Source organism: Panthera leo, chromosome B2 (genome assembly GCF_018350215.1).
Source record: "Panthera leo isolate Ple1 chromosome B2, P.leo_Ple1_pat1.1, whole genome shotgun sequence".
In the NCBI taxonomy this organism is placed as follows: domain Eukaryota; kingdom Metazoa; phylum Chordata; class Mammalia; order Carnivora; family Felidae; genus Panthera; species Panthera leo.
The window spans coordinates 23,966,200-23,976,106 of NC_056683.1; the positions used below are offsets into that span (position 1 = coordinate 23,966,200).

A 9,907-nucleotide genomic window follows, 5' to 3' on the forward strand; every position below is an offset into this window, starting at 1 on the left:
AGGAAGTTTTTAACAACAAACCTTTCCAATGTGACAATTCAGTTGCAAAGAAGAATCTTCATATTTATAGGCTCTGTTTTCAGTTGATTAAAAAGAAACTAACAATCCTATCTTATTGCTATGATAAGCCCTAACTGTGATTATACCTTATTTTGGCTAAGTTTCAACAATTCAAGCTCAGGTTACTCTCACAGATGATTAAATAGTAAAATTTCTTTTACAAATGTGAAACCAATTTCTTCCTTAGGGGAGGGGAAATGGGAAGGAAGAAGCCAGTGGAGACGAGGCACAACATGGTAGACAGGGTACATAAAGCTGGGTATTCAGTGCATGATTTTGGTCACTTTTCACAACACAGTGGTTATTTTCTTGTATCTCTTACTATGCTTACAATAAAAGACAGTGCTAAACCTCTAAATCAAAGCAAATTTGATAAAACTTTCAAATTTTATACATACATGCATTTCTAATTATAAAGTCTGTACAATACATTTGCATGTTTTCGTTGACTAACATATATCACACAAACTCATGGAAGTCTTCTGTTATGTTCTTAATTTTGCCTAGATCTGACATTATCTTCATAAATATTCAATTAGGCCACAAACAAAAGTACTATAACTTTTTGAGTCTATCCACATTTTAAAGAAAAAAACAGATTAGTGGCAATTCCATAAAACAGAAGGGATGTCAATCCTTCACATTCTTTTGCTTTTTGTGTCAGTCATTTGAAAAACACTAGAAGCTGACATGAGGTTTTCTATATATTGTCCAAGAGCTTGGTTGTCTGATTTTAGCTTCCTATTTTCTTCCTTAACTGCATCTACTCTTGTGGAGAGATCTTCAAGTGTGTGCCGAAGTTATAACAGTTGACTACTAAGTCGTCGTTTTTTCCTCCAGTTCCACATGATGTTCAGCATCAACTGCGTCTGTGTTGGCATTCATTATCTCCAGTGACAAACTTGGGCACTGGGTACAAAACCCTGGATAAATGGTCGGCCATTGGAGGTCCTGGGAGTGGGAGGGATCTAATCATTGTTTTTCAGTGGTCAGGGTGTCCCTAATAAAGGGTACAACAGAGAGAAGAGAAACATCCTCAGTGTTCCCCTTGGGTATTGGGAGCATAATACTCTCAAATTCTAAGACAATCACTTGCCAGGGCTAGGGTTAAGATAACTGGCTCTGCAAGATGCAAAGAGCAGACCCAGGTAGAAGTGGTAGCCAAACATCTTGCTGCTAACATAGGTTCAACCTCAGTCTATGGACTTCTGACAACTGGTCAGGATTATCGAGGAGAATGGTGATGTCTACGATAGTGGCAGTGTGTGGTGAGGGGAGGTAATAAGTGTTCACACAGTCTAGACTGGCCTCCAAGACGTGCCTGTAGGTGTGGGCAGTTTATTAGGTTCCTTGTGAGGCAGTGACAATAATGAACCACCTAACACCCATTTCCCCTTTCTTTCTCAGTATCTGAATTTTTGGAAGGCAACAAGGTCCCCAGGTGAAAAATTGCATTTCCCAATCTCCCTTGTGGATAGGAGTGGTTAATGAGATTTAAGCTGAAGTTACTCTGTCTGCCCTCTGCTCTTCCTTCTTGCAGCCAGGAACATGAACAGCAGCTGTAGCAGCCATTCTGCACCTGTGGGTAGATGCCATGAGCAGGAAGCAGTCAGGGTCACTGTTAACATCACAGAACCGGCATTTTAGCCATGGATTGTCAACCTTTGGACTACTTTTATGTGGGAGACAAAAAAAAAACAGGCACACAAAGCCCTATATTGTTTAAGCCACTGATCTATAGGTTTTCTGTATAATCCTGACATTCACACTGCTGACATCACGTTTATGAACTGATTGCCTGGTATGGATTTCTTGTTTGCTGTTCTCATGATCTCTTAGAGAGGCAAGACTCGCCCTTCACTCTTACTATCTCTGCTCCCAGTTCCACAGGGTCATTGACACTGTCTACCTGAGACTATTCAATCTTTTAAGTTACCTGAAGACAAGCAACTGGGCTCACTAGCCACCTGCAACATCAACAAGATGGGTCTTCGAACTCTTTGCTCAGCCCACTCTGCCTGGGGAACTCTGGAAGATTCTTTCATGGACTCTTTAATTTGTACCCAGAGGAACCACTCAGCTGGGAACTTGTTACTCCTGAGATTTTCTTCCTCAAAGACAGTTGCTTTTGAGATTTAACTGTATATGTGTAAATCTTCCAGTTTGCAGTTGACACAAGATTTCCTGGGTAGTCAATGCCAAGCTTATAAGGGAAAATCCCATGATGCTCTCAGAGAAGGAAGCATGTACAAGACAATGTATTATTTTAGGGGGAGGCACTTCAAGGTGTGGGACTTCAAGTCTTCCAATATGAAGGAGACTTTGCAGTCAACAGATCCAGAGATCATCACTCAGAAGATCTAGGCTAAGCTCTAACCAGCATTCCAGTGCCAATGAAACAACGTACATCTGTAGGTCTTTCCAGAATATTGTGCATAAACCAAATCTAGCTGAGGCAAGACCAAATAATCCACATGCAGTGATCAAAATGGTAGAAACAGAGATCTGCAAAAGTGTACTAACATGGCCTTTGAGAGTCAAAGAGAACTGGGTTCAAAGCCTCTTTTCCTCATTAGAAATGAGAGTGTATCTTGGCAGGGTTGTTGAGGATGAAATAAGCAGCCATGAGTAAAGGGGACTGGCCATCAAAACACAGAATAGAGGCATGGGGGAGATAAGCACTGGGGTGATCAGAATGGGCTTTGCCATCCTAGAGGTGATGGTCTGAATCTAGCCTCCTTTACTTATTTCTCTGTGACCTTGGACAAAGCAGCTCACCTTTTTTTTTTTTTTAATTTTTTTTAATGTTTATTTATTTTTGAGACAGAGAGAGACAGAGCATGAATGGGGGAGGAGCAGAGACAGAGGCAGACACAGAATCAGAAGCAAGCTCCAGGCTCTGAGCCATCAGCCCAGAGCCCGACGCGGGGCTCGAACTCACAGACCGCCAGATCGTGACCTGAGCTGAAGTCGGACGCTTAAACGACTGAGCCACCCAGGCGCCCAGCAGCTCACCTTTTTAAATCTCAATTCTCTGATCTGAAAAAATAGGGATAATAAACTATGTTATTGATTGGGTTCTTGTGAGAATTATGTGACATCAAGCATGTCATATAAGCACTTAGCAAAATGCCAAAAAACAGAACAATATTTCAATAAGTAATACTGCCATAGGCCAGCTTCTTCCTCCTCCCTCTCCCCTCCTTCCTCCTCCTCCTCACTCCCCTCCTCCCCCTCTTCCTTCCCCTCCTCTTCTTCTTTCTTCTACTACTTCCTCTTCTTCTCCACCACTTCTCCTCCTCCTTTCTCTCCCTTCTTCTGTTTCTTCTCCTCTTCCACAATAATAGGAAAGAGCAGATTATTTTCTCTTTTATACCAAAGAATACATTAACATGCTCCTTGGACTGGGAAAAATTGTTTCCTACATATTTAGTCAATGTTTTCCAAGTTTTATTCATTGGAATGCTAGTTATGACAGAATCATTTACTGCTCACCAAATATCCATGTGCATCTCATATTTCCCAGTCCCTTACAGGGTCTATATGACCCCTGTCATATAGTGGGGCTATATGACCAGTTATGGCCCATGAGTAGTCAGCAGAAGTGATGTGTACCATTTGAGCTCAGAGCATAGAAGAGTGACCACTTCTTCATGTGCGTTCTTCCCCAGGCATGGCAGATCCTGGAGTTACACGTTTGAGATGGACACAAAGTATTGGAACTGCCATTAGTTTGAGTTCCTGAGTGGTTATTTGGACCCACACTGGCTGTGTTTAGCTACTGGATTTTGATATTGATTGTTATGACAGCATAACCTAGCATATCTTGACTAATAGAAATTGTAGCAGCTGCTGATATGAATTACACAAAAAAGTACTTCAACGTCAGATAAGCTTAGAGAGTTGTAGTTTACAGAACAGGTTTATTCTGGACTTTGTGGGTCCTTTAAATGTTAATGTCCCTTGTGAAGCTCCAAGTTTTTCCACAATAATTTGACAAAAGATTATTTATTTTTTAAATGTTTATTTCTTTTTGAGAGAGAGAGAGAGAGCACACGAGTGGTGGAGGGGGCAGAGAGAGAGGGAGACACAGAACCTGAAGCAGGCTCCAGGCTCTGAGCTGTCAGCACAGATTCCAATGTGGGGCTTGAACTCACGAACTGTGAGACCATGACCTAAGCCCAAATCAGACGCTTAACCAACTGAGCCACCCAGCATCCCCAAGATTATTTTTTTAAATTATTTTAAAGGAAGCATGTTATACAGGTCTAGTGTTCCATAAAATACACTTCAGAAAAGTGTGCTTGGTTAATTGACTGTTTCCTACTGAGACCCATCCTTATTTTTCTATTTCCATATGAATCCAAGCAATGTATTCCTGCAGTTCCCTACTTTTTTTATTCCAACATTTCTACATTCCATGGCTTCCCATCACTCTTAATTCTTTTTCTTCCCTCTGAATCCCAAATTGCTGAGCCCTGCTGGAAAATAAGAGGTGGTAACTGACTGAACCTCCAATGCTATTGCTATGCCCTGTTAAGCTCCTAGAATCTGTAACCTTTTATTTCATTTTCAGTCAATTCCCTGTAAACCCCCCACCACAGCTTTTCTTGTGTTCACTTTGCTAACACCTCAAACTTACCCTTATGCCCCCTCAGAAGAAGACCTCATTACCTACTTTATGGAAAAGATCAGAGTCATCCAATGTAAACTTTCAATGCATCTTCTCCTCTTCCTATTTTATGTAGATCATTACTGTTCTGTCTTATCTGAAAAGAAAAAAATTTGTTTTCTATTTTAGACATTCCCCAAAACCCAGCCAAGCTATTTTTTTCTATTCCTTGTGTCTGTTAAGCAGCTTTTAAGCTTTCAGCAAATGAACACAGTAACCACCAAGAAGTAACCAAGAGCTTCTTAAAGCCCCCCTCGTTTCCTCAAATTTAGTTTTTTTTACCCTGTGTGCTTTCCCCTTGGCCATCTCACATCTTCTTGTGACCGTGATGTAACTCTATGCAGATAAATTGTGAATCTAGGTTTTCTACTTTCTTGTTCTTGAAGATGCAGATTTTTGTCTGCCAGCTGGGCACCTCCATATGAATGCCTCAGGTATCTCACCATTCAAATCAAACACATTATCTTTTCTCTCTTGTGTATTCCTCTTCTGCTTTTTCTGGAGTTGGCCTCCCAGGAACTTAGTGCAAAGTATCACACATATCTTTGCCTCTTCCTTTCTCTTAACTCTATCTGCTGTGTTGATAAAAGACCTCCTCTTTCCTTTTCTGTGTCTGTTTCTTTAGTCCTCATTCCTCGGATATGGACCAATGAAATAGTTCAGCAACTGGTATTTCCAACTCCAGTCCCCACTCATAAGCCCCCTCCTAATTGGTGCCAAAGAAAGACTTGATGGAATTCAACACCCATTTGTGATTCAAAAATAAACAAACAAGCAAACCAACAAGGAAACAAACTTCCTGGCAACCTAGAAATATAAAGACAACTACAGTGGTAAAGATTGTCTCAAACTGGCAGCCAGTACTATACTTATCAATAAACATTGGGACATTCTCATTAAGGCCATGAACAAGACAGAGATGCTTGCTATTATAATTAGGCAGCATTATAAAAAAAAAGGAAACATAACCATAATAAAAAATGAAGCAAAATTATCTTACGGTATTAATTGATTTTTTGAGCCAATGGATGCAAGAATGAATCCCGTGGAAAAATACTTATATATACAAATATATAAATATATATTGTTGAGTGAAAAAGTAGTGGCTAAAAAAAGAATATAAAGAACATGATCCTAATTTTGTGGTGAAAATAAATGCATATTGATTGAGTGAATGGGGAAAAATTTCATGACTGAAGAAATTTAGTTTGCAAAAATTTGTCCACTGTAATCTTAATTTTTTATTTTTTTTCCTAAAATAGATCTTGAGATATATAAATGAAATTTTATTTTGTTTTTGTATTTGTTTCATGTGTTCTATAAAGAAATAGATTCTTTTGAAATAAGCAAAATGTTACATATATTTACATATATATATTTATATAATACATATATATGTAACATATATGTTATAATATATTATATTATGTAATACTATTATATAATTATTATATGATATACTACTATATAAATATTATATTATATAATGACATATATCTGATAATATATATGTTACATATATATGTATTATATATGTATAACAACATACATATATATGTGTGTGTGTGTGTGTGTATATATATATATATATATATATATATATATATATATATAAACAAGCTTCTAATTTTTAGGTTCCAGTATAGATACCAGGTGAAGTTTAATATCCTTGCCATTTCCCTTGTGACTACCTAAAGATTAGCTACTCATCACCCCTTTGCACAAGTTCTAATCCTCCCTCTTAGATATAAAATGCCTTAGTTTGTCCTAAATACAAAAAACATTACTTTCTGTCCAAGAACTTCCAGGCATAAGACAGCCATAGGGAAACTTCTATTTAGAAGCTATTTGTTAATTGGTGTCTCTGTTCTCAGAAATTCAGTGAGTAAATCACAGATCTAGACCAGGAATTTACCATTTCAGTGGATAAAGAAAGGAGGACATTGTTGTCTTGTTTGATGCAACAGAATTCACACAGAACCTGAGTCACAAAGAGTATTGTTCAGCCCTGCTTCTGTTAGAAGTTAGGAAGAACATTTTGAAGCTTATGACCAGAAACTGCCATACAAGAGCCCAACTTAATTAAAAATAATAAATCCATCTGATTCAGGAAATTTAGCTATGTTTCCCAATGACTTAATCCTCCTCTGCTTGTTACCTTATTTTTTGGATTCTCTTGTCCTCAACTTGACTTGGTCCTAGGTTTTTAAATTTCTGATCTCCTTATTGTGAATTCTGTTACCAGTTCCCAGTGTTGGCCCTCAGACCATGCACCTGTCAAGGTCTCTGGGGTTCATCTATGCCCAGCTCATGAGGTTGGGCATGACATTTCATGCCAGTTGTACATTCAGTTAATTAATCAGGTCAGGCAATAAACAATTGTAGGTGCTAACACAGCAAACCATAGGGTATGCTTTTGAGTAAATTCTTGCTTGAGGTTTACTGAGTTTGTTGGAATTGTGAATTTATAATTATCATCAAATTTAGAAAATGTTCAGTCTTTTTATCTTCAAATATTTTTTCTCCCTCTCTTCTTCTGAGATCCAATTATATATGAGATAACTTGTTATTGTTCCACAGGTCTCTGAACTGTTAATTTTATTTAGTCGTCTTTTTTCTTGTCTATATTTTTGATAGTTTCTATTTCTATTTATTCAAGTTCACTGATCTCTTCTTCTGCAGTGTCTAATCTGGTGTCAAGCACATCTAGTGATTTTTTTTTCCACCCGTTTCTACATGTTGTACTTTTCAGCCTTAGACTTTGATTTGGTTCTTTTTTTAAAATCTTCTATTTTTATATACCTTATGTTCATGGTTCATTTTAAACCCTGAGCATAGTTATAATAGCTATAGTTAAAAGTCTTTACTCATTCCACAATTGATATCATTTCTGGTTCTGATTCCATTGACTGATTTTGCTTTCTGGGTTATAGGTCCTTGGGTCTCATTTACTATTTCGTCACATGTCTAGTAGTTTCTTATTGAATGCTGCCCATTGTGTTATGGGGTGTGTATTGCATAGGTTTTGTTGTCTTCTTTTGTTAATTAATTAATTACTTAATTAATTTTTAAATTTACATCCAAGTTAGCATATGGTACAACAATGATTTCAAGGGTAGATTCCTTAATGCCCCTTACCCATTTAGCCCATACCCCCTCCCACGACCCCTCCAGCAACCCTCTGTTTGTTCTCTATGTTTAGGAGTCTCTTATGTTTTGTCTCCCTCCCTGTTTTTATATTATTTTTGCTTCCCTTCCCTTATGTTCATCTGTTCTGTATCTTAAATTCCTCATATGAGTGAATTCATATGATATTTGTCTTTCTCTGACTAATTTTGCTTAGCATTAATACCTTCAAGTTCCACCCATGTAGTTGCAAATGGAAAGATTTCATTCTTTTTTGATTGATGAGTAATACTCCATTGTATGTATATACCACATCTTCTTTATCCATTCATCTTTCAATGGACATTTGGGCTCTTTCCATACTTTGGCTATTGTTGATAATGCTGCTATAAACATTGGGGTGCATGTGCCCCTTTCTTGTCTTCTTATAAATAGTATTGAGCTTTGTTCTGTCAGGAAGTTAAGCTGTTTACAAATCAGCCTGATCCTTTCAAGGGTTGTTTTTCACTTTTGTTACAGCAGGTCTAGAGTAGACTTTACTCTAAGGCCAAATAAGCCCTCCCATTACCTCTTCTAAGGTCTCTATTGAATCCCTTGGGTATTGGAGAGCCCTCCACTCCAGAATATTGGAACTCCAGTGTTTCACATCCCTCTGTGAGCTCCAGGAATTGTTGAGCTTATAGGTTTCTAGTAATTATGTGCCTGGCCTTGTGGGGTTTCACTCTCTGTAGACTCATGGGGACCTCTATTCATATTTGTCTTTTCTGGTACATGCCAATTACAGCTACCTCAGAATCCCTTAACTCTGATCTCTCTCTCTCTCCTCAATCCAGAGGGCTTCCATGCTTTGTTTGGGTTCCTTCTTTCCATCTCTTGGTCTGGAGAATGTATCCAAGCAGAAACTTCTTGTGATTTTAAGACTTAGGTCTATGTTTCTCTTCTTTCAGGGATCATAGTTCTATGCTACCTTTTGTGCAATGTTTTTAGTTGTTATAGTGGGATGGAAGTCTACTATCAGTTACTCCAACATGGCTGGAAACAAAGCTCCCCTGTACTTGTACTTTTAATTTAAGTAAGTGGTATTTTGAGAAATAGATCTCATTCTATATTTTACCATTCTTTCTTTTTTAAATTTAGAACTACGTGTGTCAGATAAATTCAGGTTGATATGTTTATATCAATTTATTTCTTCTAACTGTTGCATGATTGGAACTTTATTTTTTTTAATTCATCTGGCAGTACTATGAGCTGAATAGAGAAGGGACTTGTCCTATTTATTCACATTTCTATCGTTTTTCTAAAGCTCCTCTCATTAACAAAAATACCTTTGTTCCTCCTGTCTGTTGAAATATGCTTGTCACTTTCTTAATAATTAAAACATTCTGAAGTATTTTTCAGTTTATGGAAGTATATAGATAACATAGAAAAAATGTAGCAGATATGTGCCAATCATCTAGATTTAAATATACTTCTGTGCCTGCATTGTATGCAAGCTTTTTGAATGATGATAAGAAATAAGATGTTTTAAAAACAGCAAAAGTCATGTTTTCCCCCTACTCCCTACCTTAGGAAAACACTGGAAGTTGCTGTGTATTTTTCAATCCATGATTTTATATTTTTATTATATAGGTATTGCTTCATAAGTACACAGTGGTTTTTTACATGTTTTAAAACTTTACCAAAATGGCAACATGCTGTTCATATCCCTTTGCAACTTACTTTGTGGCTTAGTATTAGGTCTGATATTTTGATTTATTGAAACCGATAGGCGTGATTAAATACGTTAATTGCTCTATGGGATTCTCTCAGTTATTTCATCCATAGTTTCTTATCTGTCCTCCTACCCATGGAAAGTTTACTCTTTATTCTTGTAGATATTTCCTTGCCCTCATGTCTCCTTGTGCTCATTTCATCTAATTGGCAAAAATTTAAAAATCCAGTAAGACTAAGTATGGTTAAGAATACAGGAAAATGTAATATCCTATACGATGTTGATGTGGGTATAATTCTGCTTGGGAAATCAATTTAGAGATACTAGCACTGACAATG

General features: G+C 37.4%; 1 pseudogene; it reads right to left on the bottom strand.

Annotated features, from left to right (window-relative positions):
* Positions 1-698: 698 nt before the first annotated feature.
* LOC122220635 lies at positions 699-1,003 on the bottom strand (annotated as a pseudogene).
* Positions 1,004-9,907: the final 8,904 nt, after the last annotated feature.